General features: G+C 35.5%; 1 protein-coding gene across 4 annotated transcripts in view; it reads right to left on the reverse strand.

Moving 5' to 3' along the window:
- Positions 1–754: 754 nt before the first annotated feature.
- The window catches only part of PRR16 (proline rich 16), a 164,514-nt gene continuing 150,939 nt past the window's right edge, over positions 755–14,329 (reverse strand). For all 4 annotated transcript variants that reach the window (XM_068667000.1, XM_068666999.1, XM_068666998.1 and 1 more), the window contains one exon: positions 755–3,242. The gene's annotated coding sequence lies outside the window, so the exon portion shown is untranslated. The remainder of the gene's footprint in view (positions 3,243–14,329) is intronic.

Consider the following 14,329-nt stretch of genomic DNA (forward strand, 5'->3'; position numbering starts at 1 on the left):
CCCCACTGCTGGCAAAATAAGACAGAATATGTGTATTCTCATGTGCATGTGTATATGCACTGAAATTTGCTGTCCAGCAGGAAACCCCCAGTTAACTTGGAGTTGTAAACTACAGCATGTGATTGATGAAAACCATGATTTGCAGTGTCCTCTGACAACTATATATGCTTCAGTCCACATCTCATATGTTTATCATTTTTGCATTGCACACATAGTGTAAAACCTGTCTGAGGTTATTATTTTTCATCTGTTGCTTTTTTCTGAAGAAAATTTTACACTGTTTCGGGTGATGTATGTAATAACATTTTCACACAGGAGCTGATCTAGAACTTAGCACAGCAGAAAAGTATTAGCAAGTAGTAATTAATTATTTCATGAGACTTTTATTGGGCTATTTTCAAATATAGATGAATGCATTCTGTTCACAAAAAAATAAAATAAAATAAAAAAGAGATTTTCCAAATGTTATTAGATGATAATGAAAGTGCTCAAATTATCATTCTGAAATTTTCTTACTATTTTGATAATGTCCCTTCATTAAACAACTCTGAATATTAGTCTGAAGGAGTAAGATCCCCAGTTTTAAAACACAGGCTATCCAAAGAGTGTACATAATGAAACCCATGCAAGCTGTGTGTCCAAATACATGACTCTGATGACAAAGAAGTAAAGTCATATTTAAATGCTTTTAAGTAAACCGTAAGATAAAATATGTGGGAAAAACAAACAAACAAATAAAAAACACCAATCATCATTCTTTAGCAGATACAAAGGTTTCATTTATCAACTGCACCAGTGGAAATTGACCTCTAGCTTTCCGTGAAAAAGAGAGTCAAACCATGAGATGATTCCGAGTTTTGCCCAGTAAGGGAGACTAATATTCTCTTAATTAATTCATTTGATTAATTCACAAAAAACTGTAAATCTATTTATGGCTTCAGAGTCACAAGCAAAGACAGCACTCAAGTCTTTTTCCAAAATATACAACACGAGCATCTCCTGCAATAACAGGACTTGGGGCACTTACTTCAGCAGAGCTGGCATTCATCAGCAGGTAGGGATGCGCATGCGTGCACACACACAAACACACGCATACACTTGTTAGTACACTAGAGCAGAGCAATACATTTTTAAAACATCTGCCTATTACAAGGTTAACCCACAGGTGAAAAATGGCTTGGATTTTCCATTTGTTGTTGTTTTTGAAAGAACATTTTTCTCTTAGTGAGCACTTAATAGGTTTCAAAGAGCAATGGAATTAAAGAAAAAAACAAAACAACAATAACAACAACAAAAAACCTCTTCAGCTTTATAAATCAGATACACAAGACTTGATTTAAGATGAATGCTTTAAGTGAATAGGGAATCACATGTTTTACTTTTCTCTTAAAATTACACACAGGCTAATGGACTAAGGAAAAAGGAAAATATTTTTATTCAAAAGAGTGCTAGCATTGAAATTTTCAATAACTTGATAACAAATCACTGCAGTAGATGAATAAAAATAACTGTTCTTAACTGTAAACTGTAGACTGTTCTAAGGAACAACCTCTTATCCTATAACTTCTCAATTTTTTTTGTGATCAAATGGTATCATCTTCATGGCCTTTTCAGTATACTAAAACATACAAACAAACAAATAATCAACAACAAAAATAGTTTTTGAATAATATGAGAAAGTTGATAAAAGATTTCTGTGTAATTTGGGAAACTACTATTATTAGACTACATTCCTTTCATTTAAACATCCAAATTTTACTTGCTAAAACTTACTGATAATAAAAAAATCTATCCCATTATATATTTAGATTTCTTCATGTGGATATTAAAATAAACTATGTTCTGAAATTAAGAGTTAAAATACCTCCTCTTGTTTACCATACATATTTGCCGGTATAAATATACTTCATCATTTTACAAATTACAATATTTATATTAAAGCTTTTGGTCAGCAAATCATTACAGCTTAACATGAATGAATGATTTCTGTGTTTTGGTTCTGTCTTTAAATCATATTTTGGAGATAATGAAAATCAGCCAAAATAAGTGACTGCAAATAATATAAACAAGACATTTATTTAGAAAAATAAACTGAGAATGTTGCTTGTCTGTTCAATTTCTCCATGAAGTATAGACAAATGGTTAGAAAAAAATTATGTCAAATACATATTACAAATGACTTCTTTTCTCTAACAGTAACTGGGACTATAATGTCAGTGTTCAACAGGAGCGGTTTGGATGTATACTTCAATAGATTAAATTTCTTGGCTGCTAATATGATAAAAAATGGATGGTATTAAAAAAGATTATATCCCCTTTTTAAACACACCTTATAATGTTGATGCTTTTTCATATATATACATATATATATATGTATGTATATGTATGTATTTATTTAAACCTAAGAAAGGACCATAGTCCTTTCAGTGAAGAGATCCCCATAGTGAAAGCGCGCACAAATGTTTTTCTTCAGTTCTAACTTTTATATTCCTTTTGAAGCCCCAGCAAAATATAGCTTGTTGTGGTCAAAAATCTCCTGGGGCTGTCTGTGCAAACAGTGGCACACGTCATTACCCTGAATGGAAGTGACAGTGCAAATACTAGAAGTGCATTGAGATGCAATCTCTAACAGCTGAACTTCTTCAAAGTTGGATGGAGGACAGGAGACAGCATCCTTTTAAGCAATTTAACATCACTGATGCCCTGTTCCTGTATGGCTTTGAATATGTACAAGGGATGACAGAGATCTTCTTTCCCCATAGACAGTAACATTCCTCTGTTGCAGTAAATGCATTCATATCCTGCTATCACCTAAATGCTTCATTTCTCCTTTTGGCTACATATTGAAATATTTTTGGATGCTGGCTTGACCCATGAAAAACTCATCGTTTGTTACTCTGGTTGCTCAGCACAGAACTCAAGTGTCAGGCTTGGAGAGCAGTTTCTGAAATGGGGCAAGATGTTTAGTCCTCTTTATTCTTCTTTCCCACTAACTGGAATTTAAGGCTGTGGCTTTTGCCAGGACTCAGCTTGCAGCCCTCTGATCTGAGACAGTTGACTCAATACAGATTACACTCATGATTCATTGTGCTCTGACTTGAAGGGCTTTCCCATGCTCCATGGAAGGTCAGGTTCCTGATTACTTTTCAGATCTGGCGTGCAAGAAGTCACAATGATGAATTTGATATGCAAGAAATTAACTGACGTGCCTCCAGATAGATATTCCTTCAAGCCTGAAGGTGCTGTGAAAAAGAAAAGAAGACAAGGATGAAGTTATAAAAATGTTACATTAAATTGATAAAGTTAGTAGTAAACAAAGCAGAAGTTTGAACAATCATTCCATTCTTCATGTAAACAAGAGTTGAAAGAATTTTGATATTCCGAACCTTGAGTTTTTATAGTTGTACTTTATTACTGATACATGCTTTAGTTCTCTGCCAGGGCAAATGGGTTTAAGTTCACTGGTATCTTTGAAATCACATTAGATTATGCCACTTGAGAAACTGATCATTACTGTCCGAGGTCCTGGGTTATATACAGGTCTTAAAGTGACGAGTTTTAAGGTGCTAATCTCCCTAAAACATCAACTCAGCTTAACAATATACGTAAAATGAAATGAACTCAAGATTTTAATAAGCAAAGAGCAAAATATTTTGTATTTGAGGAACTTCTAGAATTGAAGCTTAATTGAACCTGAGAATATGGATTATAGTCCCTGTTCTAAAATTAAATAGGAAGCACATCTCAACAGGAGCTTCTTAACCTGACAGACAAGTTTCCTAATCACTAAAATACTATGCAGTATTTTGTATTGGACCTTAAATGTTTCCTTTTGTGACACAGTTGTAATTTGCATAAAGCACTAAAATAGTCCTCGAGGCAGTATAAGAGAATAATGCTCCAACTCAGTGCTGAGATTCCCTGTCTTATATTGTTTACGTACTTTATTTGTTAGACAAGATAAAGCAGCATGTGAAAATGAGGCCACGGAATACTTACCTTCTGGTAGCTAGGGCATTAGCTTGGGTTACCATTATAAACTAACATTTCCTGAAAAAGAGAATAAGAACTTCCCCTTCCAGTGTTGGTAATTTACAGCTAGAGCTGCCCTACTGCAAGAAGGGAAATTACTTCTTTGCCATTAGTCTTATAAATCTAGCCCTTCATTAACATTTCCTCTTCTTCATAATGACTGGACAGTTTCCTTTGATCAGCATGGGAGAAAAAAAAAAAAAAAAGAGAGAGAGAGAGAGAAAAATGACGAGGAGAGCAGACTCGAGGAGAGGAGACTCGAGAGGAGACTCGAGGAGAGGAGACTCGAGGAGAGGAGAGGAGACTCGAGGAGAGGAGACTCGAGGAGAGGAGACTCGAGGAGAGGAGACTCGAGGAGAGGAGACTCGAGGAGACTCGAGGAGACTCGAGGAGACTCGAGGAGACTCGAGGAGACTCGAGGAGACTCGAGGAGACTCGAGGAGAGGAGACTCGAGGAGACTCGAGGAGAGGAGACTCGAGGAGAGGAGACTCGAGGAGAGGAGACTCGAGGAGACTCGAGGAGACTCGAGGAGAGGAGAGGAGACTCGAGGAGACTCGAGGAGAGGAGAGGAGACTCGAGGAGAGGAGAGGAGACTCGAGGAGACTCGAGGAGACTCGAGGAGAGGAGAGGAGAGGAGAGGAGAGGAGAGGAGAGGAGAGGAGAGGAGAGGAGAGGAGAGGAGAGGAGAGGAGAGGAGAGGAGAGGAGAGGAGAGGAGAGGAGAGGAGAGGAGAGGAGAGGAGAGGAGAGGAGAGGAGAGGAGAGGAGAGGAGAGGAGAGGAGAGGAGAGGAGAGGAGACTCGAGGAGACTCGAGGAGAGGAGACTCGAGGAGACTCGAGGAGAGGAGACTCGAGGAGACTCGAGGAGAGGAGAGGAGACTCGAGGAGAGGAGAGGAGAGGAGAGTCGAGGAGAGGAGACTCGAGGAGAGGAGAGGAGACTCGAGGAGAGGAGACTCGAGGAGAGGAGAGGAGAGGAGACTCGAGGAGAGGAGACTCGAGGAGAGGAGACTCGAGGAGAGGAGACTCGAGGAGAGGAGACTCGAGGAGAGGAGAGGAGAGGAGAGGAGACTCGAGGAGAGGAGACTTGAGGAGAGGAGACTCGAGGAGAGGAGACTCGAGGAGAGGAGACTCGAGGAGAGGAGAGGAGACTCGAGGAGACTCGAGGAGACTCGAGGAGACTCGAGGAGAGGAGAGGAGAGGAGAGGAGAGGAGAGGAGAGGAGAGGAGAGGAGAGGAGAGGAGAGGAGAGGAGAGGAGAGGAGAGGAGAGGAGAGGAGAGGAGAGGAGAGGAGAGGAGAGGAGAGGAGAGGAGAGGAGAGGAGAGAGGAGAGGAGAGGAGAGGAGAGGAGAGGAGAGGAGAGGAGAGGAGAGGAGAGGAGAGGAGAGGAGAGGAGGAGAAGGAGTGTGAAGTTGGTGTGATATGAAACTTTTTTTTTTTTCCCAAAAACTAAAGTAAAATATAATTTGTTCAGAAAAAAAGTTACTTAACTTTAAAGATTGCAACAACTACCCTATTTAGCCCAACAATCTAACAGACATGGTACAACACATTTGCATTCTGGATACAGGGGTGGAATTTTTTACTAATCAACTATTTTTGGTTTGGCTTACAGAAATCAGAAAGGTGAGTATCCTATATATCTATTAGAAGTGTATTTTTTAACTGAGGACATTCTTCATATCACTGAAAACAAACAAAACATTTTCAGTTGTCATAATTTTTGTCTTCAATTACAACTCGGGAGAACGATTCGTTAAAAATATATATATATATATATATATATATATGTCTATATAAATGATGGTATTGCCCTAGAATTCTGCTTAATGCTCATGGAAAAGGATAGATATTGTACAACAACTTCACAAAAGTAAAAGTAATAATAATCAAAAAAGAAATATATACTGCAAATATTGTAATAAGTTAAACAAATATGTTCAGCAAGGCCGAGTGCTGGATCCTGCACTTGGGGCACAACAACCCCATGCAATGCTGGAGGATGGGGGAAGAGTGTCTGGAAAGCAGAAAAGGATCTGGAGGTATTGCTTGATAGCCAGCTGTATATGAGTCAGCAGTGTATTTAGGTGGCCAAGAAGCATCCTGGCTTGTATCAGATATGGTGTGGCCACCAGGACTATGGAAGTGATTATCCTGTACTCAGCGCTGATGAAGCTACACCTCAAATGCCATACTCAGTTTTGGACCTCTTACTGCAAGATGGACATCAAAGTGCTGGAGCGTGTACAAAGAAGGGCAATGAAGCTGGTGAAGGGTCTAGAAAACATCTTGTGAAGAGCAGCTGAGGGAGCTGGGGTTGTTTAGCTTTGAGAAAAGAAGGAGACCATATTGTACTTTACAATTACCTTAAAAGGATGCTATACAGAGGTGGGGATTGGGCTCTTCTCCCAAGCACCAAGTGATAAGACAAGGGAAAATGGCATCAAGTTGTACCAGGGGAGGTTTAGGTTGGATATTAAATTTCTTCACAGAAAGTGTTGTGTGGCATTGGAATAGGCTACCCAGTGGTTGAGTCACCCTCCCTGTAGATCTTCAAGAAATGTGTAGATATAGGATTTAGAGGCATGGATTAATTGTGGGCTTATCAGCACCAGGTTAAAGGCTGGACTAGATAATCTTAGAGATCTCTTCCAACCTGAATGATTCTATGTTTCTATCTATAAATAGTGTTTATTCTCTGTCAGTAAACAGTTGTTCCTTAAATTTATTCTGAATGCAGAATATTTAAAAATACAATGTTGAATACTTACCCTCATGAAAAGCAATATATTATTTTTATTTTTCTCTGGCTTAAATATATGTTCATATATCCTGTATCATGACTACAAAACCAGTAAATAGTGTAGCAGCTACACTTGGATTCCTCTACCATCTCTCTAATTCAATCATCAACCCACACAAAATGATTTATTCCCAGTTGTATGACCATGACATCCACCTTTATTTCATCAATGCTCTGCCAAAGAAAAATCTTCCTTTTGTTTCTTAATGATATTTCTGCCAAAAAGCACAAATCGCATTGCTGTGAAAAATGTGATATACCTCTTCACGTTAAGTAAATAATTTGTTCAGATTAGAAGGTTAAGATTAAGCTTGCTAAATGATATTCTGTAAGTGGACAATGTGCATTAAAAACAGAAAAAGCAGTCCCTCTTCCCACCCCTCCCAATAATATAATAACACATCAATAGCTACAAATCATTGTCATACAGATGAAGAAGTGAGGAAAATAGGTAAGTCCTTGGAAAAAATATGTTCCAGTTTTTATTTCTGTAGATAGTAGTATTTTGACAGGGAAGATCTACATTCAAATAATGACATTTAATTCATCATTATAAAACCCCTTCAACAGAGCCTGACTTGTCAATATCCTCATAGTGCAAAACTATTGTCCTTGCAAGGGAGCAAGGGTTCAGACAATCTACAGGAGACAGCTTTTTTCACTTACATTCACTCTCCTCCCCTTTCCTTAGTTTTTGTGACATCACTGGATCAGTCTTCCTTCTACAGTATCAGTATTCAGTACCAAAAAAAAGAGACCCAAATAAATCGATGTCATTGTTTTCCCCATTCAAAATCACTTTTCTACTCTTCTTAATTATGTTTTACTTCTATGATTTTCTTATCACCAAACCATCTCTTTTTGTTTTCTCTCTGTTTGTCACACAGTTTTCTTGAGAACTGAAAGTGGGTCTGGTCTACTCTACCAAGACATAGATTCATAGAATCACATCCTTTCATCCTTCTCCTCATTGTGGCAGTGACCACAGTGCCACTGCACAGAGTGCTATACAAGAGCTGCAGATGGAGAATGTTAAGAAAAAAAGGCTACTAAAAAGATCTACCGTTTCTCCCTAGTTCTATGAGATAGCTATGCATACTATCTGGTTATGCATGATAGCTATGCATAACTAGCTGGTTATGAGTTGCACAATTGTTTACAGGTTTATCACAAAACAAGAAAATTATAGAAGAGAACATTTATTTAATCTTAGTTAAATAAACAAATTTAGCTTAAAAATACAGAGATAGTCAGGTTCAATTTACAATATTTAAAGAATAATAAATATATGTTTATTTTATAGAGTTATGATAGGAATATATAAAAAAAAATATATAGAAGGCATTTATCAAATTTTAACTGACAAATTTTAAGTTCAATAGTGACTGCCAATGATCACAGAAAATGACACAGTAAGTGCAACTTTCTATGCTGCATCTACTCCCATTCATTAAGAAGAAGAAAAAAGAAGAGGAATCAGCTTCACATTCAATTGAGAGAGATGTACTTGATTAATACTTAGCTATACAAAACCCTAAATCATTTTAAAAGCCTGATAAAAACACCTGAAATAGTAGCCTAATTAAAATATCCGTTATTTCGACCATTTTAGCACAAACAGAATAATTTGGACATATGCTGTTAACTGGAGTAAGTATGCTGGCAGTCAGAGCACCAGCTAATCTATTATTTGTATATAGAGTATGAGAAATATTACTAGTAAAAAAAATAATGAAAGTCGCCTGATAATAAATCCTCCTAAACTTATTGCACATATATTCTAGATGCTATTAAATAGTATCAGTATCTATTGCAGCTACTCAGTTACACCTGAAAGATACAGAAATACTTACATTCAGATATAGACTACTTTATCTTTTTTTTTTTTTTTTTTTTTTTTTTTTCCCTGTGTTTTCTTAGTCCTTTCAAATCAGATGTATTACTGTGAAACTTCTGTCAACTGAAGAAGGAATTATTGAAAGGCAAGGTGATGTTTTGGAGACCTTTTTTTTAAGCTGCTAATGTCCAAGAAATGTACACCATTCCTATTTTTTTAGGAATAAATTTAAACCATGGATTTCAGAAGATAAGCATTTTCAGTCAGAAGCCAGAACATTTCACATAAAAGTGACTACAGTAATTCTGTCAAGTGCAAGAACAATGTTTTTACCAAGCATTTTACTTCTCCATCGATGTTTTAGCTACATAAAGCCATATGGAACATACATGTAAACAGCGCAGAATGTTAACAAATCCACCACAATTAGAATTCTTCTATTTTTTTCTCAGAACCTTCAATATACCAATTTCTGTGTGATAGCCTTATCCTGCTGTTTCAGTCTGTAAATATTTTATTTGCCAATGAGAAAACAAGAATTCCCAATTGCTTATTGGAGCTGTTTTTCTTTCTTAAAGATTTGAAGGAGATTGTAAACGGTGTGCAAATTTAAAATATCTAAAAATATATATTTTTAATCTTTTAGTTTACACATCACAGTTTATTTATATTTTGACAGCATGTACTAGTTTCTACAGTAATATTTTTCTTATCATCTTGTTAATCTTTCCTAATGTGATTAAGTTAATCATCAAATCCTCTGTTGTTCTACCCCTAGAGCTTTCTCTAAAAGGAGTCCTATATATAGCTCTCTAAATCTACTCCTAAATAGAGGTCTTCAAATTATGTCAGAGCATATGATGAAAATATTTATGAAATGCACTTTTTGAACTGAACGCATACTGCTTAAATAACATGTTTCTAGAAGTCTGTTTCCTATGAACTAAGGACCAAATTGCTGTAGTGTTTTTCTTAAAATGTCCCAAACAGTTCAGATTTGAAAGAAGAAAGTTGTAGGACTTACAACAGGAAATTAATGCTTTTTTCTTGGTACTACGTGTTACCAACACAGCTGAAATCTAGACAACTAAAGTTACCAGTGTATCTTGACACAGTAGAAGTCAATATTTTACATTAGGAATTATCATTCTTAAAAATATAAAAATGCTGATGCCAAAATGTTAAAAAGAAAGGAGTGGAAAACTGGTAAAACTCCTGATGACGTATTCTGGGAATATTTGGAATAAGTTTTAAATTTCCTCTGACTTTTTTTGTTTTCTGAGATATCTCTGTTCTGCATCTTTGACCATTTGAAACATTTTTATCAAATCATTTTTCTTGATATGACCCTTTTTATTTTCATTAAACTTTTTTGGTCACTCATCCTCTTATATGTTGGAAAATTGCGACAATATTTTAAAACATCTCTTATGATATAATTGGTCATGCCACGGGAGAACACATGGCTGGGAAGCCTATTTCTCTTTTCATCAGTTGGATATGTTATGACACATCTTTCATGAGGCAAGTACTCACTAAAGAATGCTGGAAGAGTGGTTTTTCTTCATTTTGGATACATATTTACTAGAAACCAGAACAGCTATCATCTCAAACCATTAGCTTTGGACTATATTTTATCTTGTATTTGACTATCATGCTCAGAAAAAGCAAGAAATTATCCATGGAAAGGAAATCAGCTTCTCTGTGCTAGTACACAATACAAAATCTGAGCTATCTTTCTTTGCAAAGGACAAGGCATGGATCTTGATACCATATTGAGCAAGTAATTAAATAAAAATACTAAGCATGTAGTAGCTTTGTATTTGCAATATTTTGCAAGAGAATTTCAGATCCAGTGTCTGCTGTTGGAAAGGTTCTGTCAATGCTGGACCTTTTACTTTATGGGTAATATAAATACTTCTCCACCACTGCCCTGCATTCACTGAAGGTATCTTCATGCTCCCTATTTGTTGGCAGACACTCAAAGAGTTGGAAGATCTGATAGGTTAGAAAGTTCCTGCACCCCTAAACACCCCAGCATGTGTCAGGGTTTTTTTCATTCTGTAAAAAATAGTATTTAATATGGTTTACTAAGTCAATTCCTGAAGCTGAATCTATAACAGAAAACAGACACATTTATCACAAATTCTTGTGAACCTACACTCACTGAATAAAAAAAAAAAAAAAAAAAAAAAAAACAAATCAAACCAAATCAACCAAACAACCAACCAAACAAAAAACTTCTTTGAGTATATGTCATGATTTACACACCAGTGGAAGAAGTCTTTTTTTTCCCTCAGTGAAAAGGAATTTATTCACAGAACAAGTTCACACAGAATAGTTAAATGCTTTAAATGATTTGTACCTGGTATTATTTAATAACTTCAGGGCTTTATGTTTAATTTTCAGAACTTAGATGTGTGTTTTTTTTTGTTTTGTTTTGTTTTTGTTTTCTTTTGGTTGGTTAGTTGTTTTGTTTTATTCTATAATTACATGTGTTAAAGTGACACATAATAATTTGAAAACAATTCTGCCCAGAATGTATCTTCCAGTTGACAGGTATAACCTTTTCTCATTCAGCCTGGAGCTAGGAAGGAAGGATGATAAGTGAAATGGCAGGTTTCCACTTGTTCATTTAGGACAAAAAAAAAAAAAAAAAAAAAAAAAAAAGGAAAGGGAAAGAGAAAAGGGAAAGGGAAAGGGAAAGGGAAAGGGAAAGGGAAAGGGAAAGGGAAAGGGAAAGGGAAAGGGAAAGGGAAAGGGAAAGGGAAAGGGAAAGGGAAAGGGAAAAGAGAAAGAGAAAGAGAAAGAGAAAGAGAAAGAGAAAGAGAAAGAGAAAGAGAAAGAGAAAGAAGAAGAAGAAGAAGAAAAAAAAAAAGAAAAAGAAAAAGAAAAAGAAAAAGAAAAAGAAAAAGAAAAAAAAGAAAAAGAAAAAGAAAAAGAAAAAAAAAGAAAAAGAAAAAGAAAAAGAAAAAGAAAAAGAAAAAGAAAAAGAAAAAGAAAAAAAAAGAAAAAGAAAAAGAAAAAGAAAAAGAAAAAGAAAAAGAAAAAGAAAAAGAAAAAGAAAAAGAAAAAGAAAAAGAAAAAGAAAAAGAGAAAAAGAAAAAGAAAAAGGAAAGGGAAAAGGAAAGGGAAAGGGAAAAGGAAAAGGAAAAGGAAAAGGAAAAGGAAAAGGAAAAGGAAAAGGAAAAGGAAAAGGAAAAGGAAAAGGAAAAAGGTGAAAGAAGTCATGTAGCACATAATGAAACTATCAATACTTCTGCTTTTCCTTGACATTTATTGATCTTTCTATTTCAAATTACTCAAGCAATCCACTAGTCCTATAAGGTTAGGACTACTTTTCAAGCCAAGAATACCTAAAAGACATCAAAAAGTATCTGTAAATATTTTGGCACAGCCTCTCTGCAGGTTTGCCTACTGAGGGATGAAGTAATTCATGATTCTAACTGACAACATGCTGTTTTCTAACAAATGTTTGATGGGATTTACTTGTTCCTTTGTCACTTGGCACAAACATTTTGCCACAGAAGACTAAAGACAGATTTCACTGCCAGTAGAGATGTGGAGATTACCAAAACTGTCCTTTTCTCCCGAAACATGCTAATATGACTTGTAGGTCACAGCAATTCTGAGGTATACTAGTTGTCTAATATACCAATTATATATTATATATTGTATATATTACAAATACACTAATATACTAAAATAACTAGTATACTAACTACTAATATGCTGTAATACTCACGTTTTCATTACTAAAGGAGAAGGTTTTGTGTTATGGTTCTGAAGAGTGGGAAATACAGTTTTTGTCACTAGGAATGCTTAGCTGCTAAAAATTATTGAGTAGATCACAGCTGAATCTTGGTCAGAAATCAATCAGTGAAAGAAAGGCCCAGAGGCCATACAGCAATAGGAAGGTGTGTACTGCAAGTCACTCTGCACTCCAGAAGCCTCTCAGAAGACTTCTGTATCACTGGCTCCTGACCTTTTCCATCACAAGTCACAACAGAAAGGGTAGCATCTACCATTTGAGACTTCATATGTTGGAAAAAATAAAAATAAAAATAAAAATAAAAATAAAAATAAAAATAAAAATAAAAATAAAAATAAAAATAAAAATAAAGAAATGAAAGTACCACACACTTATTTACCAAGATTCCCCCAGCTCCTTCCTAGAGTTCCCAAAGGGAAATAAAAATAAAATAAAAACCCTCTTTACTAGGAGGAAATTAGGTGGACACAGAGTAAGATATTTAGAAAATAAAACAATATATTCTTAGATAGGAAGATGATAAGAAAGCAAAAATTAAACATGGCTAAACATCAGTAAATTTCCTAGCACTTTCATATTATTTTAACTTTCAGCAACAGTGTATGTGAAAGAGACCAGCCTGACATGATATTTACATTGAAGAAAGATGGAAGAACCTGCTTATGGAAAGTGCTACTTATTTTCTGGAGAAATACAAATTCTATTACAAATTATCCTTTTTTCAACTGGGATAGAGTTCATTTTCTTCATAGTAGCTGGTATCATGTTGTGTTCTCGATTTAGGAGGAAAATAATGTTGGTAACATACCAATGTTTTAGTTGTTACGGAGCAGTGCTTAAACAGAGTAAGAGGCTTTTCAGCTTCTCAGAACACCCGTCGAGGAGGCTGGGGGTGCACAAGAAACTTGGAGGGGATACAACAAAATACAGTGTACAAATGTAACCCTTGATACTGCACTGATTTGTGAAGAGTTACGTACACTATTAGAACACACTTGCTTATAGTTTAGAAAAAGACATACAGAATACAAGCAGCTAAAATTTTTGCAAATATATACAAAGTTTACAAGCTTGCATTTAAGCAGCCAAGGTTTTTTTTCAGCAGTTTCTTCAAATAACTCTATATAAAGATGATGCTCTTGTGCATCGTCTCTTAAAGCCCACTTATGGTCTGTCTTACTCCCACATATCTACCACTCCAACTGTAACAAACCATATGTGACTAATGTTTAAGAAGCAGAAATATCAGAGACAATCACAATTAATGTTTTCCTTAGGTGTTCAAAATGATGTCTTTGAATTTATTTTGAGTTGGAGTTTTATTTTTTATGTTGGTGTGACAAAACATCACATCTGAAAGAAAACAGAAAATGGGACTTTTCTTGGAAAAAAATGAAGATCAACAGTTCAGCTTCTTGTTCTGCAGGTCCGCCACAGATCACCTTAATTCCATAGTCTGTTTAACCATTTTGAGCTGAATTCCCAGAAGTCTAGACTTGGATGAAACAATATTTTTTTATAAATTTAGTGATAACGTGTTTCTCCTCATCCACCTCTTATGATTTACAATTTTATATACAACTGGATAGGACAGTCAAACATAAGCTCAGCAGAAAGGCTGAGCTTAGCCTTTAAGAAACTTTATTTCTCTCAATCATTAACACAGATATACTTATCAATACATGTAAAAAAAAATATAGTAAGGAATTACTTCAGGTACATGTACATAGGTAGCAGAATACAATGAGTTCCAACAGGAAAATGGGATGATTTCACAGGCAACAGACTACCCCAGTTTCAGATCTCTTTTCTTGTAACAGGAAAAATTCAAAACCAAAATGCATCTCCACTTTAGATACTTCATAATGTCAATCAAATATACTCAA

The sequence above is a fragment of the Anas acuta genome, chromosome Z (genome assembly GCF_963932015.1).
Source record: "Anas acuta chromosome Z, bAnaAcu1.1, whole genome shotgun sequence".
In the NCBI taxonomy this organism is placed as follows: domain Eukaryota; kingdom Metazoa; phylum Chordata; class Aves; order Anseriformes; family Anatidae; genus Anas; species Anas acuta.